This window comes from Sceloporus undulatus, chromosome 2, assembly GCF_019175285.1.
Source record: "Sceloporus undulatus isolate JIND9_A2432 ecotype Alabama chromosome 2, SceUnd_v1.1, whole genome shotgun sequence".
Taxonomy (NCBI): Eukaryota; Metazoa; Chordata; class Lepidosauria; order Squamata; family Phrynosomatidae; genus Sceloporus; species Sceloporus undulatus.
The window spans coordinates 299,939,928-299,957,104 of NC_056523.1; the positions used below are offsets into that span (position 1 = coordinate 299,939,928).

The 17,177-nt window shown below is 39.3% G+C and overlaps 1 protein-coding gene across 5 annotated transcripts in view; it reads right to left on the bottom strand.

Moving 5' to 3' along the window:
- The window catches only part of GPBP1 (GC-rich promoter binding protein 1), a 40,022-nt gene extending 23,359 nt beyond the window's left edge, over window positions 1-16,663 (bottom strand). The window contains exons 1-5 of one of the 5 annotated variants that reach the window (XM_042452839.1): window positions 16,332-16,663; window positions 14,624-14,713; window positions 13,991-14,174; window positions 13,253-13,767; window positions 11,050-11,104 (exon numbers count right to left, since the gene is read on the bottom strand). The gene's annotated coding sequence lies outside the window, so the exon portion shown is untranslated. Of the gene's footprint in view, window positions 1-11,049; window positions 11,105-13,252; window positions 14,175-14,623; window positions 14,714-16,331 lie in introns of all 5 variants that reach the window. The other 4 variants (XM_042452842.1, XM_042452841.1, XM_042452838.1 and 1 more) reach the window with 4 other exon arrangements.
- Window positions 16,664-17,177: the final 514 nt, after the last annotated feature.

Genomic DNA, 17,177 nt, shown 5'->3' on the forward strand with positions numbered 1-17,177 from the left:
AAATTAAGGGTATTAGTACTTTCTGAGTAAACAAAATAATACTACTAGTTTGTCTAAGGATCCCCATCACTTCTTAGATTAAGAATCCCTAAGACTGCATGCTGTATAATAGGTAAATTGACAACATTAAAACGTTTAAACTCAGAAGGTCTACACATCTTACTGAACGGGGAAAGGGACAGTAACCTAACTTAAGACATCTCTATATCATGTGATGTCTGACAAAAATGTGAGCCCAGTTTTAACCAGGTGTTCCAACACATTTATTTTGTTTTTAATTACTTAACACATTTATATAGCATTCTTCAAGCACTGCTTAAAAGGCAGTTTAAAAAATAAGACAAAATATGTAAGTCAAGACAAAGCAAGTAAAACAGAAACACATTAAAAGCCTTTAAAAAATTCAACTGCTGTCAAAGGGATGGTGAGTTTAGTGCCAGGCAAAATTAACTGGGAAGTAAACACCACAAACAGGGTGCCACAGCTTAGTTGGTCTTCTGTGATTGCCACCCCTTTTGCTTGACGTGTTAGAGGAAGCAAGAAGAGCAAAACCAGCAGAAATGACCAATAAATGCACAGGTTGCAAAGAGATCCTTAAAAATATAGTGCCAAAAACAAACCCTGCAAGAGGAAATGGTGATAAAGGCATTCAAGCCACATTTCTAAAGGCAATTATAATTCTCCAAAGAACAAAGGATTTTCAAAAGCCAATACCAGTTCCTGGCTATCACAGGTTATAAGAGAATACCACATTGTATCTATGATTTATACCATGACACCATCTCCCAAACAGTGCAAATTTGACCGATTAACCACGACTTGTATCAATCTGTTCTATGGAGTGAACCCACATGAACCAAGGATTTGCAGCAACCCTGACCTATTCATGTATAAGTTGGATTCCTGGTTTGTTGTGCTGTACAGCGCACCTGTGCCAACCACAGGTTTGCCATCCACAGTTTGATCTTCTGGAGACAGTAAACGCCAGCTTTTTCAATGGGTGTGTGCGCACACAGTGGCACAAACTGTAGTGTGCACCCATTGAAAAGAATGGGACTTAAGGTCCCACATTTTTTGCTATCAGGGGGGAGGGGGTCTAGAATGGATCCCCAGCAGATAGCAAGGGTGCACTGTACTAACATTTTGTAACCTTCCATTTTAGCCATAACCATCATTTAAAAAATATCCCCAATTAAGGTTTCATATGATGAGAGACTATGACCATCTGTTGGGATGGCACAAAAATAAAGGAATGTGTACATTAGAAAAATTCATCTTTTTTTAGCAATGTTCTATTATCGTTTTGCCTTGACAAAATCCCAGCCACACAAAAAAAACAAAATGTTCACAACAGGTAAGTCACAAGGACTTACAGTAACTGAATAAAACAGAATAGTCTATTGTCATGATGTAAAAATTAAATGCCTACATTAGAAATGACTTGAGGGCACATAAGAACACACATTTACTAGGTCAATTTTCAGAGTTGTGAAAACTATTCAATTTGGTCTTCATTTAAAGAAATTGTTTTATTGACTGTATGTGATAAAAGGCATGAACTCTTAACACAACTGTAGCTGGATTATTTACTACTAATCAAACTATTTGCCATTTGAAAAAACAAACTTAAAATGGATTTAACCATTAGCACAGCTTGTTGAGTCCTAATTATGTGTGATGTTCAACAGTGAACAAGCTGCTTAGCCCTATCACAATCTTCTATCTCACTACCATGTCACAAAAATGTTTTTATTCAATGTACAGTGTTTGATATTAGACTCCAACCAGGAGTCTTTATCACTTTAGCACTACGGATTTCATATTTAATATGTGTTCTGCATTCAAGTGATAGAAGCTTTACTAATTTTCACTAGACCACATCTCTCTAGTTTATAACCTCCCAAGAACAAACTTATGTTGTAGCTGAAGCATATCCAAGCCAAACACTCATACCTACTACATATTCTTAGTTCTCACCTCCATATACATCAGCATTAAAGTCAGAGGACTGAATGCTGATGCCATGTGAATGGGACTACATTCATGAGACATTCCCATCACAAGAAATGAGAAGAGGCAATTTGCAATTATTCCTCCCACACCATTTAGCCTCCTGTACCTCCTGCAAATATGTTCTGGAAGTAAACAAAGGAAAATTTGGGAGGGTAAAAATAAGCTTCCTTGCCTTTCCTGAGCAGGGACATCAACTGAATCCTAAATTCCTTGAACAAAGTAACCAAGTATAAATGACATCTATCACAAACTAATTTGTTGCTTTTATTCCTGGTTTAACAGATCTTGGCACTTTCACAGCTGTCTTATCTTCTTTGCTTTCCACATTGTCATTATGCCTTTTTGCATCCTAGGGTGCATCTTACACTGTAGAAATAATGCATTTTGGCACCACTTTAACTGCCATGGCTCCATCTTAGAGAATCCTGGGATTTATAGTTTTGTGAAGCACCAGCACTCTTCAGCAGAGAAGGCTAAAGACCTTGTAAATCTGCAAATCTCAGGATTCTATAGGCTAAGACTACAACACTTAAAATGGTGTCAAACTGCATTATTTCTATGGTGTAGATGCACCCCAATCGCACAAGCAAAGTTTTCCTTCGATTTTCTTCACTCAGAACGTTAATCCCAGCATCATTTTAAAAAAATAATCCAAAGAGGGTTGCAGTATTTTCGTATGGCCTGAAATACCAATTTTAAGAGATTATAACTATACAAAACTCAGAAGTGCCTAAACAGTGTACAATAGCAGCAGCAGCAATATATGACAGCATTTGTAAAATGGTTTATATGTGAAGAATTCTGGGCAAATGATATGTAAAGCTGGAGTGGCAACTATACTTTTTATCTTTAAGTGACATTTTTTCTATTAGGCAATTCCTTCACTTACAAAGAAAGACCAACTCCTTGATATCTAAGGCTTGGGTCTTATGACATGAACAAAAATCTCTCATACAAGGCACCCACCCCACAGACCTCAGACCTTCAAGAAATACAGAGTAATAAAAGCAACAGGAAGAGCAACTGACAAAAATGAAAGCGGAACATGCTCATGTGAACAGAAGTGCCTTCTTTTTGCCCAGTTCTGATGGCATCTCCTGTGCCTTCACAAAATACATTTGGAGTCTTCTAGAGCAGAGTGGTGGCTTTTGGCATGAGCTATGAGCTGTGCCCCCGAGCTGACCGTGCACACCTAATGGTACCTTCCATAGTCCCTGAGTTTTATCATCTCCCACTGCATCACTTTGAACATTTGTTGCCAGGATGTCTAACTGAGCAAAGATATTTTGACAATTGTTTCATTCTATCTATTCTCTTAGTTAATCCAGTTGTTGTTGCCATGTGCCTTCAAGTCGTTTCTGATTTATGGAGACCCTAAGGTCCAAACTATCATGAGATTTTCTTGTTCTTTCAGAGGGAATTTGCCACTGCCATCCTCTGAGGCTGAGAAAGTGTGACTTGCCCAAAGCTACCAGTATACCACAATTAATGAAGTAGATGTCTTCCTGGGCATTACTTCTTTAACAGAAAATTTGCTACCAGAGGCTGAAATAACATGGAAAGAATAAGGACAGGTTTTTACACCACAAAGAAAGAGTAGTTTTCAATGTTTTCCAATAGTTTTTTCCCAACCATCCTTCCAATAGTGATGCTGCTATAAAGAAAAACTTCCAGCTGAGCAGGGAACGAGGAAAAGGGGCTGGATGGATAAAAAGACTCTAAAAACATTGAGAGAGCCTTTTTTAACAGAGGTCTGCCTTGTTTTCAGGGTCAGCTTTTGGTGTTATCCTATTTTTAAAGTGTGTGCCACCTTCAAATCCAAGCATTACATTTATGGACTTGATCTCTGTGGCAGCATTTACAAACAGGTACTTTTTTAAAAAACAGTACAAAAAGAGTATCAAACAACACTAAAGAGTCAGGAAGGAGTCAGGAAGGCAAGTTTACATTAGCTATTCACCTGGTCTCCCATAGTTAATCTAAATGCTACTAGACAACGATCTCTGCACAAAACTGCCATCTTATTTGCACAGGGCTATGTGCTGCACATACAAGTTCTTGTTATTCTTGATAGCAGTAACAAACAAATGCCTCTAGGGACAAAAGACAAGAATCTTATATCAGCTTCCCCTAAAACAAACCTGTGTGAACAGAGAACAGCACGATTCTAATCAGTAAGAATGTTTTAGCACCCACATCAGAATAAATCCTCCAGAGAAGACAGTATGAACATCCCAGCAAGCAAAGAGTCTCTCTACATCCTTATCCTTCCCAATTCCTGCTCAGCAGAAGCCCTCTGGAAAACTTAGCAGGAAGAAATTCAGCTCTAAGGTCCAAAACACATATCAGTAATAATCCAGTTTCAAACCGCTTTAAATGCCTTAACTCACATTAGGGAACCCTGGGAATAGCAGTTTATTGTGGCACCAGAGCTCCCTGACAGAGAAGGCTAAGTGGCTCACAAAACTGGATAATTCTGCAGTGTGTTTTGGATCTAAGCTGCACAAGAATGAGAAAGCAGTCACTTTGCTTCAAACATAGCCAGTTTCTTCAACACAAGTTCTCCTAAGAGCAAGCTGGGGTAGTAACAAACGTGCTGAAATGGGTTCACATACAAGTTGGTTTCAACCTCAAGTCTTCAAATGTTGCTAATTGAATGACAGAAAGATGCCAGAAGAGATTTTCTCAGTTATTTTGAAAGGGTATGTTGTTATTCTTCATAATTGTGCTTCCCAAATATTTGATCCCCCTTTCCTCCATTTTTAAATTAGATAAAGCAATTCATTTATTCTCTTCTTCCAAAGACATATTTCTAGTCAACAATTTTGTTTTCTCACAGTTCACTTCAAATCCAGCCAAAAAAGCTTCCACTGAGTATAGTGGGTTTCTTTAAAAAAAAATCATTATCACAAGATCATCTGCATAAGCCCTCAATTAACAAGTTTTTTTATTCTTATTCCACATATTCAATCATCTTGTTTAATATTTCTCAATAAAGCCTCCAAACAATGCCAAAATAAAAATAAAAAGGTCAAAGGAGATATCCTTGTCTAACTCCTTTTTGTATCTGAATCTGTGATGTAACATTGCTATTTACTTCAATATGGAAACAAATTTTAAAGATTTAGAAAAATGGGGAAGTTAAATGTATCCTTCATGGGGAAAACTGCAGTGATAAATGCAACTGTCTTCCAATCCCATAACGGATCCTCAAAATGGAATACCATTTGTGAAATCGCAGAAAGAAATTTCCAGATTTGTTTGGTAGAGAAAGAAACCAGAATCAAATTTGAGATACTGTGTAATGTTTTTTAAAAAGGGGTGATCTAGGACTACCTACAGCTATGATGTAGTGGTCTGAGTGTTGGACTATGTTTCAAATCCCGACTCAGCCATGATAACCCACTAGTTGACCTTGGGCAAGTCACATGCTTTCAGCCTAAGGGAAGGCAATGGCAAACTTCCACTGAACAAATCTTGCCAAGTAAACTCCATGTCAGGTTTGCCTTAGGGTCACCATATGTTGGAAGGCACAACTAGGATTACCTAATATTAAACTGTATTATGAGGTCTATTTTGTATGGTTGAAAGAATGGATTTGCTTAGAGATGTTACACTTTTGGATCTTAAAGGTCATGATTTAAGATTTGTCTGGCAAAGTCATCTTTGGTAAAGTTAAAGTGCATGCTGGATTTGAAAATCATGTATTAATAAGGCATTATGTATAAATATAAGCCAAGGTTTTTCTCTCAAGATAATAATAATGTAGTATATATATTTATTTCATACCCACCTCTCCCCACAAAGTGAAGGCAGGGAAGAACAATTGACAGACACACCACATCAATTAAAACATATCAGTTAAAACATAGTACTAGTTACTTCATCACATGAAGCTTTCTTTATGAAAACGTTAAAAAATGGAAATGGTTCTAAGATCTTTTGTTTTTGAATCAAGGTAACTAGAAAATAAAGTCAAGAGAGGCACTTTTTAAGGCGGATATTGATCTTAACTGTTCTGGTAATTCACAATTTTGGGAAAGATTTAAGAAGATAAGAAAGAATGAGGCCGAAAACATATGGGACAAATTAGGTGGATTCCAGCTGCTTTAGGGGTGTGTTGCTTATATGACGCATGCTCCCAAAGCAGCCAGAATCTGCTACAAAGTTGTGCTAAATGGGGAAAAGCCAGCCCAAAAAGGAGCACATATAATAATAAGACGGCTTGCTTGGGACAGTCCCCCCCCCCCGTCTTTCCCTTTCTATATATTAAGCATTTTGTTGTGTTTTACTTTGTATCTTTTAAAATTAAAAAATATGAACTTATGGGGGTGGGGAAGAAAGATGACAGAAGAGGAAACATTCAGTCAAGTAAATACAAAAATGAGCATAATGAAGAAGGTCAAAGGAATGGTACAAGTAGACTGTGTCCTCACTTCTAATTAAATACAAGGCCTCACATTATGTGCAGTTTTGAGTAATACTTGTAACGCCTGTGTGCATCTGGTCTAACCTGATTATAATTAAAATAAATGATAATGTAATTAAATACGAAAGTTAAACATGAACACTCTAGAACTGCACTCAAAAGTCTACCAAGTATTCTACAGTGGACCCTTGTTATACACTGGGGTTTGGTTCCAAGATCTCCCATGTATAACAAAATCCGTGTATGCTCAAGTCCCATTGCATATAATGACATAGCAAAATGGTGTCCCTTATAAAAAATGGAAAATCAAGGTAAATTTATACTTTTTTGTAACATTTTCAAACCGTGTATGCTTGAATCCGTGTATTAAAAATCCGTGTATAAGAAGGGCCTACTGTACATGCAATCTAAAGCAAGTGATTCTTTTACATAATGCAAATAGTTTTATCCCACAAAGGAACATTGATCCAGCCATCTGCCCATTATTGATAAATTGTTTAAACAGTACTGAAGTAATACTAAAGCAGTAGCAACAGCAAGTACATTTCTACACCACTTATCAGTGCACAGAAGTGCTCCCTAAGCAGTTTACACTGTGTTAGCTACTGGTAATTGCCCCTAACAAGATGAGTACTCAGCAGTTGTTTAAATCAAGAAAAGAGACCCTTTGGCTCTCTCTGTGTTTTGAACTTCAATTTCCCCAAAGTCCTAGCTGGCATAGTCAGTGACAAGAAATAATGTCATAGACCATACATATTTGAAATGTTAAGTTTTGAAACAATTCTGAAAATTAACATGAAATAGATATGGTTTTAATTTTCAGATGTTAAACTTGTTAAATATCAGATTTGAGCCTCTGCACCAAAGTGTGCAATTTGTGGCTCTCAATTTTGCAAGACTGCATCTCCATCAGCCCTATCTAGCTTGAGGTTGCAGTCCAGTAAGAACTATGGTCAGAAGCCAAGAACATAATCAAGGAAGAATGCAGGAAGACACTATCAGTGGCCAAAATGAAAGAAAAGAAACAATGGACAATAGATTAAATGCTTCAAGCAGTAAAGGAAAAATGAGAAGCAAAAGAAACCGCTGCAAGGATAAAGAGAATGATTACAATGGTCAATGCAGAGGGGGGAAAGATGATAAAGAGAATGATTACAATGGTCAATGCAGAGGGGAAAAAGACGATAACAACAACAACAAAAGAAAAACAGACACTGCTTCCACATGATCCAGGAACTCAAAGGAAAGTTCAAACCAAGGGCCATAAAAGGAACAAACTACAGGATCATGAAGAAATAAAAAGATGTTGGATATAATACATAGAACTATATAAAAGAGATGAAAAAGTGAATGACACATGGAATGGTAACTCCATGGATAAGACATGTCCAAGCATCCTTATCCCCTGCTGCTCTGCTTAGGTTCTGCAAACTCAGACTTGTGACCTCCTTGTTGAATCTATCCATGTGAGGTGTCCTCTCCTTCTATTATCCTCTACCTTTCCCAGTATTATTATCTTATCTAATGGGTCGTGCCTTCTCATGATGTAGCCAAAGTATGACAGCCTCAATTTAATCATCTTAGGGAAGCTACAGACTGGCATGAAAAACTGGCATCCACAGCACATGCCCCCAAGATGCCCGGAAGCCAGCTTCATGCCTCATGGCAGCCAGTTTCAGGGCACTCCAGCAGTGCAGTGATTAGACAGCGCACGCTGCCAGAGTGCCACAAAGCCACAGTGGGGCAGGAAATCAGCTTTCTGCTGGCTTTTGGGCCAGCAAAAAGGCAAATTGGGGCTGCGGCATGGGGTTACCACGGCCCCAATCCAGCTTCAAGCCACCTTCAGGATGGTCTGTTTCACCCCTTAACCTCCAAGAAGAGTTCAGGCTTTATCTGTTCAAGGACCCATTTGTTTGTCTTCTTGGCCATCCACAGTATCGTCAGCACTCTTCTCCCATACCAAATCTTAAGTGAGTTAATTTTCCTCCTATCCACCTTCTTCACTATGCAGCTATCACATCCATACATGGTAATGGGGAATAAAATGGCTTGGATGATTCTAACTTTATTGCTTAGGTCCACTCTTAGATTGTTGATGTTTGTTCCTCCTACCTTCACTCCTCCTCCTTCTGAATCTAAACCTGATCTTCGTACATTTTCTGCATACAAGTTAAATAAGTAGCATAACAAAATGAATCCTCGCCTGACCCCTTTACTAATTAGGAACCATTCTGTTTCTCCATTTCTAAGGAAAGAAGGCTAATATTTCACAAAAACTACAAATCCCAGATTTCTTTAGCATTGAGCCATGGCAGTTAAACTGCATTATTTCTGCAGTGCAGATGCAGCCCTGCAAATCTGTTACAGCCTGGTAGTCAATGGCTTGCACGACAGCACCAGTCTACAGATCACCACTCCAAGTAACACTGCTGTATGGAGTTTCACATAAAAGCTACCCATTACTTACTCTTCTCAAATAATAGAGAAGGAATAATACATTAATAACTTGCCTTAAAACATTATTTCATTCTAAAAGAAAACATTCCATAATGCTTTTCTTCAATTTTCCCAGAAAAATCAAGGTTGGCTTTTCTTTCTGAATTTTTCCATTTTTCTCCCAAGCGTTCACATCTCTACCCTTATTCACAAAGGAGTAAATCTCTTATGCTTTAATAACTGAACAGAAGAAAGCAACCTACTGGATAAAGTTTGTCATGTGGGGTTAAGTGAGCCTTCACCTGCTGCAATTCTATTTTATATAACTACTCAAAAGGACAGTATGCTGAAGTTATAGCCAAAGAAATGGGGGCCTCATGACATCAGACACACCTAAATTAGGTCATAATTGAATTGATGGCCAGTTGTGTAGAAGACTGACTACTACTGAAGATATCCAAGGTGGAATACTTTCCTAACAACAAAAATTACACAGAAGGGGCTTTGGAAAATAACTTTTCCCCCAACTAATGCATTGCATAGTGCTGCTATGAAGTTGAGTTGAGATGATATGGTAAACCAGGATGGACAAATTGTAGCCTATGCCCCTTCGACTCTCACACTCACCATATATTGGGATTCTTTTTGAACCAGAAATACTTGCCTATGTCTGCTATGGTACATAGCAGCTGGACACAGCCTCTGAATGGTTCAAGAGGTCTGTCACACAAACATCCAGGTCACCTACCTGACCATAAACAATGCCATACGTTTCTCAGGAAGAAAGGAAGGATATAAATGTGATAAAAAATATTAAGAATAATAGTTATAAGAATATATGTGAAAGGCAGCTTGTGAGGAAAATACCACCTGACTTTTAAAGATTGCTGGGTAGGCCCAGAACAGTTAGAAACAATTGTCAATTTTTATGTAGAGGATGCTAAAGGAGGTAGAGACTTCTTCCCACAAACCGTCAAGAATTCAGTGAACTGAATTATCCCTAGCAAAAGGATAATTCATTCTCAGTGAAATTCCTCATCGCATTTATTTTTATATATTTATATCTGTTTTCTCCCAAAAATGAGGTTGAAGACGGCTCACTCCCTATCACCCACATTCAACTCTACCTTAGTTCCTGTGATTTGTGTGCATGTGTGTGTGTGCACGCAAGACCTGTTCTACTCCTTAGTGCATGATATTCTGACTTATAATGAATGAATTCACAGGCTACCATTTTTGGAGAATGGTATATTTCTGTTTCAACATATAATTTGTCATCATACTGAAATGCAGAACACCTTCCCTCCTAAGAACATCCAATCAACATTTTATGAGCAGCTGAGGTGTACTTTCTAATGCTTACTCAGACAGAAAACAACATACATGATTGTTTGGTTCTGGCCTCCACCTACATATTTGAATCTACTTCAAGGTGCAATTAAAACTGAAGTTCATGTGCCTTTTTCCTGAGCATGTAATTCACATCTTACCAACTCTTTCTAATTACTTCACCCTGTCTCAGGTGTTCAAGTATGACACAGAGAAAAAAGACATACTTTTAAGACATTTGGACACCAATCCAGAAATCTACAAGATCAGTTGGAAATCTTACAGAAGGAAAGGACAAATTGTGGCACTCCAGATGTTGCTAGGTTGCACCTCCTATCATCCCTCTCCATTAGGTGTACTGCCTAAAGGGGACATGGGTTACAGTCCAGCAACATCTGAAGGTGAAAGGTTGCCCACTCCTGCCTTACAAGTAGTGATGGGAAGGGAGCAAAATGCATGAATTCAACAATCATTCTTCCAACACACAAGACAAGGAAAATGAAGATTCACTTTCACAGGTCCACAAAGAAGCAGCTATATGTAAATCAATGATAGAAAGCTAAATGTGGACAGAACTTTTGCAAGATAAGCGCTTCAATTCAAAACATCAACATTACCAAAACCACATTTTATTTACTAAAGAGGCTTGCCTACTTATTTCCTAAGTTAAGGATTTTAAACAGGCTGAGCATGGGATCAGTGGTTGGGGGGGGGGGGGGGGGAGACTATTATCATATGTAAAAACATCAAAGGTTAAATGATTCGTATTACAATTATATTGTTAAAGTCAACACAATCTTTATGAAGAAAACATGTAAAAGCTCAGACAACTTGTTACTTACTTCTGAACTAGGTTGTTTTGTCCATCTTACATATTCTTTGAGGCAGCACTGGATTCTGTTCAAAACAAACATGCCAGCAGATTTTAGACATTATATTTTACTAGTTAGTCCACCACATTTGCAGTGTTGACTTTTGCAGATCTGATTATTTGCAGTTTTGATTAATATGTTCTCTTTAGGAATCTCTAGGTCCTCCAGTACAACTCTGCCAGAAATTGAGCATAGAGTCGTGCTGGAGAAACTAGCAGTTCCTAGAGAAAACATTTCTCTAGACATATGTAGGTGCTCCAGCATGATTCTATGATCAACTTCTGGTAGATGTTTACCATAGAGTTGCACTGGAAGACCTGGAGATCCCTAGAGAGGTGTTCTCTCAAGTAAAAAGAATAGTGTTAGTTTTTTTTATTTGTGGTTTTTCCAACCCTAACCCCAGTAAATGTGGAGGGACCATTGTACAATTAGAGCAAAGAGGAGCTCGCTGTCTTAATAAAATAACTCCATTTTTCCTTGGAATGAAGCAGGGAACAAGGCAATCCATCTATTTTTCTGCATGTACCACTCTTCTGAAGAGAAAACTTTTTAAAGGCTGTTCTAAAGACCAACTAAAACTCTGGGCCCGAACAGACAGGCCAAAATAAAGCTGCTTCGGATCACTTTGGAGGTATGCTGTTTAAATGACACACGCAACTTAAGAGGCCAGAAGCTACGCCAAAGCTGAACTCCAGTCCTTAAGACTGGAGCATGCCTTTAGCAGTTTCTGGCCTCTTAGGATGTATGCATCATTTAAACAGCATACCTTCACAGTGACCCAAAGCAGCTTTATTTTGGCCTGTCTGTTCAGGCCCTAAGTCACCCAATTCTAAGGTACAAGGCTCCAAGAACAGACATGGTGAGAATCCCTGCTAGTGTTCAAATGAAACATCAAACATCAACGATATTGCACAAGTATTACGAAAACCTACTTCACCAAAGGAAACTCAGGTATATCTCAAACAGGCTTTTTCAGGGCAAGGCCAAAATGGAGAGGGACCGAGATCTCCACATTTTTTCTGCATAAATACACTAGCAAAAAAAGTGAAAGATTTCAATGGACATCTGAAAGCAAGTGGAACAAAGCCCTGTGTATCTGCAGCACCTGCTGTGGATCAGGTTGGTGTTAGTCTCTTGTACAGCAACTACTGATACTAAGTGAAAGCAGGAACAAAAGTTTCATTCTAGGACTGTTGTCACACTACAGAAATATTGCAGTTACTGTAGATGCCACTTTATCAGTTATGGCTCCATCTTATGGAATCCTGGGATTTGTAGTTTGTTGTGCCATCAGAGTTAAATAGATCCCAGAACTGCAAATCCCAGAATTCCATAGCATTGAGCCATGGCAGCCAAAACTGTGTCAAACTGCTTTACTTCTGCAGTGGAGATGCAGCCTGATAATCTGAAATTGTTCTCTGTGACCTATTACTAGCATGTTTCATGTCCACAAAAACCTTTCCATGCTATTACAACATCTAACAGCTTATCACTACATGCAGATGAGATACTGAGCAGAACAAAGTCCCTACCTAGAAGGTTTATAGGCAAAATTTGTTCTTAAAAGCCAGGTTCATATGTCATGGTCAACTAGACTGAAAAAAGGGGCCTGTGCCTGCACAAAAGGCTTGGCTCACACAACCAGTTTCAAACCTCCTATCACAGCTTGTTAAACCTGCTCCCGAACAACACAGGAAATTGTGGTTTAACAACCCAGGACAGAAGCAATAAAGCCAAGTGGGAGAAGGGGTAAAAGAAGGCAAAGAAATGGCACAAAAGGAAAAAGGTTGCTCCTGGTCCAATAAACCAGAGCTTATCGGAGTAGAACTATGTCAGATGGATCTGACCAACCAGGATCACTTTTACTTTTCCACTTTACAGTTGCTGAAATTCCAAGGATGATGTAAATTCATCTGGAGTGCAACAAGTTTTAAGTTATGGAAGTAATGCATCAAATCAACCTATAAATTAAGTACACTGTCAAGTACAACTTTATAGAACTCAAACTAATACAAATATGAATATTGGAAGCAATTTTCAAATGTTAAAATACTATTCCCTTTACATGCAGCATCAAGAATACCCATGATATTATAACTCAAGTAAAAAACTAAACATCATGAACCTTTACCAAACACATATTTAGACCAAAAGAATTTTATGTTATACTTACAAAATCCAAGAGAACTGCACAGATTGGCATTAATTCTCTATGATTTGTGTTTTCCAGTTTGTTTCCTTTGTAATATATCCCGAGTTCCTTAAAGATACTACATCCGTAGTTATGCAGTATGAGACTGACTCTCGGAAATCAGCTACCCATTCTTCACGTTTAATGACTCCACAAAGTTATTTCCAGAAATCAAACAAATCTAATTTTAACAACTTTTCTTATCTTTTGAAACGTTGTCACTTTCCTATTCCATGTATATCTCACTGTCACGAACATCAGTTTTAGAAGAAATACTTTTTATGACACAAAGAACAGAACTCAAAAGTCAGATGCTGAATTTGAATTGAAGTACATTTCTATGAGTCAATTCAGTCATCTGCACATTGCAGCTATCTTGATATTCCCATATTGCTTCTTTACAAGGTGAAAAAAAATCCAAAAATGTAAATGAAAAATAAAGACCTCAATCTCTTCATTTAGGAATCAGTTTTCATTGAAGGGGGAAAACAGGTTTCCTAAAAATGAAAATAGTAAAAGTTGTCAGGAACTCTCAGACACTACAATCTTGTAGTTGGCAAAATAAGTAAATCCCCCTAGAAATTCTTGCACTAAAAAGTAAAAATACTTTTTGAAAGCAACATGCAATGCCTAATACGTTTACGCAATTATCCATTCCATATGGGCAAAATCAGTCCAAGTAGGAAGAAGGCAGTTTCAAAAGTTCATGAGTTGTTCAACCTGGTTTTGAAGGCTTCAAAACTGTTTGAAGTGAAAAGTCACCAAATAGGTTTGAATCTCAATTCCGCTTTTTTTCAGTCAACAATCTTCTGTTTGACCAAATCAGAAGCTGCACATAAACATAACCCCAAGTTGAGGCAATGGGCTGCGAGTTGTCCAGGCTCACATTCAGAATCCAAATCACCTAGAAGTGAGGAACAGAGAGAAAACACATAGCAATCCGTTCTCTTCTCTAGATTTGTATTTTTTCTTCACCCAATTAAATTTATATCTGGGGTTTTTTTTCAACACAGAACCCCAAGTTTTCCCCAAAACCTAATTTTTATTCTTTAAAAAATTTAACGAAACACTCCCTTTTAAAACACTAGTAAGAACTAAAGAGAAATGCTAGGTTACTTATTCACTCTTAGAATAGCACCCAAACTGTGTTCTCCCTGCTGAAAAGACCTGGGGGGGGGGGCTACACTCTTGGGTGCAACCCTAACTGAATGTAACAACACTGTACAACTGAAATGCCAATGCTAAGTGCCTCTATGCAGTTTACTACAAAAAAGTGACACTGAAACCAAACAAACAAAAGGAACAGCTGGAAAAACAAGAAGAGGTACTGAAAGTAATCTTCTCCATGTTTACCTGGGAGTAAGTGACATTGCAGCGACTTTCTTAAGCCGTCAGGATCAGCAACTCTAAGGAGTTCAGATCACCCAGTGAGAAGAAGCAAGACTGGCAAAGAAAGAAAGAAAGAAAGAAAGAAAGAGTGACTTTGTTTTTCTATGCACCTTCAGGGACCTGCAAAGGTTTCACTCTTCCCCTCCCATCCTACAACCAGTTTAGGCCTCTTTTGATCAAGATGCTGAACAAAGGAGGCTATATTCTCTCTCCTTCGCAGTTAAACTCAAAACTACCTCCAACTGAAGCTGGGCCAAAAAAGCCTTGTGCCTGTTAATTTATATAGGCACGTGAATTGAGGGGTGTGTGTGTGTGTGTATGTATTTACACAAAGACAAATATATATATAGAAAGAGAGAGAGAGAGGGGGGCAGGCTTTAGGGAAGGAAGGAGCAGCTGCCAGGGTGGAAGCCTTCAGTCTTTGAACGGAAGCAGCTTCTTTAGTCACAACCTCTTCCTCCGTCCTGCCAGTCTCCAGTCCAGACTGTGTGGCCCATTTAACTCCCCCATATAGATATATTCCCTATATAAACATACATGAATGTGCACAAACATATGCACATCTTTATATTTCCCTATGTATTCTCTCTCTCTCTCTCCATATATATATATATATATATATATACACACACACACACACACACACAAACACACGTGTGTGTATATTTACTTTATATTAAATATAGATTAACTTTCCCATGTAAAGAGAGGGAATATATATACATATATGCATCCCTATATATTGTCTCTCTATATAGTCCCCCCTCTATGTATGTGTGTGTGTATGTATATTGAATAATATACATATGCACATACACATGTGTATATGTGTGTGATATATATATATATATACATACATATATATACACACACACACACACGCTTATATGTATACACTTTATATTAATTATAGACTACCTCCCCCATATGTACTGTATATATGGAGACAGAGAAAGGGAGGGAATATATCCTTATGGGTTGCCATAATTGTCCACCATTACCTGGGACAAAATGTAGGACAAAATCTAGACCAAACTGTAGGGCATTTAATGTCCTCCCTTTTCATTAGATGTCCTACATTTTGGGCTGAGTTTTGTCCTGCAGGAGTCCTACAGTTTGGTCTCGAATTTGTTCCGCATTTTGTCCCTGGTAAATAGTGGACAATCTTCTCTGTATATATCCCCCTCTCTGTATACAGCTATACAAACACATACACGTGTGTAGGTTTGTGTGCAAGTGTGTGTATATACATACAAACATATATATATATATATATATATATATACATATATATATAGAGAGAGAAATGAATATATACACATATATAAAGGGAGCATAAAGGTTAATATATATATATACACACACACTTTATATTAAACGCATATTTTAAATTAACTCCCCCATATATATATAGAGAGAGAGGGGGGGATATATATATATATACGGATGCTATCTGTCTGGAGGGGTGCCGTTGCAGAGGCCAGACGCTCTGGGGGAAGGAAGGAGGCTCCGGACTGGAGGCGCCGCTCTGAGGCGGCGAAGGGCTCTTTCCCAGAGCGAGGGCCCCTCAACACCTTCAAGGCGGCGGCGTCACCGTCGTCTTCGTGCCCCCCTCCACCTCCTCCATCAGAGATACAGATCTAGACACGCTCCACCTGGGCTCCTTCCCTACCTCTCTCTCTCTCTCTCTCTCCGCTCGCCCTTTCCGTCCCACGAAGAGCGGCAGGAACAACAAAAACAAAAGCGCGCGCACAAACTGCCGCTGGAGTCCCGGGGAAAACAAAACGCTCCCGAGTCCGAAAGCCGCCCTTCCCTCCCTTCCTTCTTCTCTTCTTTCGCCGCCTCCGCCGCGCGCACAAACTCCTCTCTCGCTGAGTCGCTCCACTCAGTCAGTCCGTCCCAAAATGGCGCCGCTCCGAGCCGCAGAAGCGATATGCTGCCCCGCGCCCAAGCCTCGCGAGACTTCCCCTGAGAACGGGAGGGAAGGGAGCCAGCGCGAGCTCGACCACAACGCTGGCTTAAGCACGCGAGGGAGGGAGGGAGGGAGGGGGTATGCTACGTGGGAGTCAGTCGAGGGATCTCAAACAAAACCAGCGGAAGACACCAGATACACAGAGCTGCGCAGCGGTTTCAAGGAACCCCCTCCCCTCCTCCTTCTCTTCCAACAGAAAGAGCGGTTTCAAGTAACCCTCGCATCTCCCATGGTCCTAAAACCCGCCGGTTTCTCACGCTCCCTTTTTGACTCCCCGGCGTGACGTCACTCGGAACAATCCCGAACGTTCTGAGAGCGGCGGAAAAAAGGGGAATCCCCCGTGAACGAGAGCAAGCGCCAGCGGCAGGCGCATGCGCACTCAGATTTCCCTATTGGGAATCCCCCCGCCTTCTCTTACTGGAGCCTGGAGAGGGAGGGAGGGCTTGAAAGTTGCAATAAAGGACGGGAAGGGAGAGCGTCTGGCCTGGTTTTCATTGCTCCCAGGAACTTTGGCTGTTGCCATCAGAGAGAGAGATATATATGGAT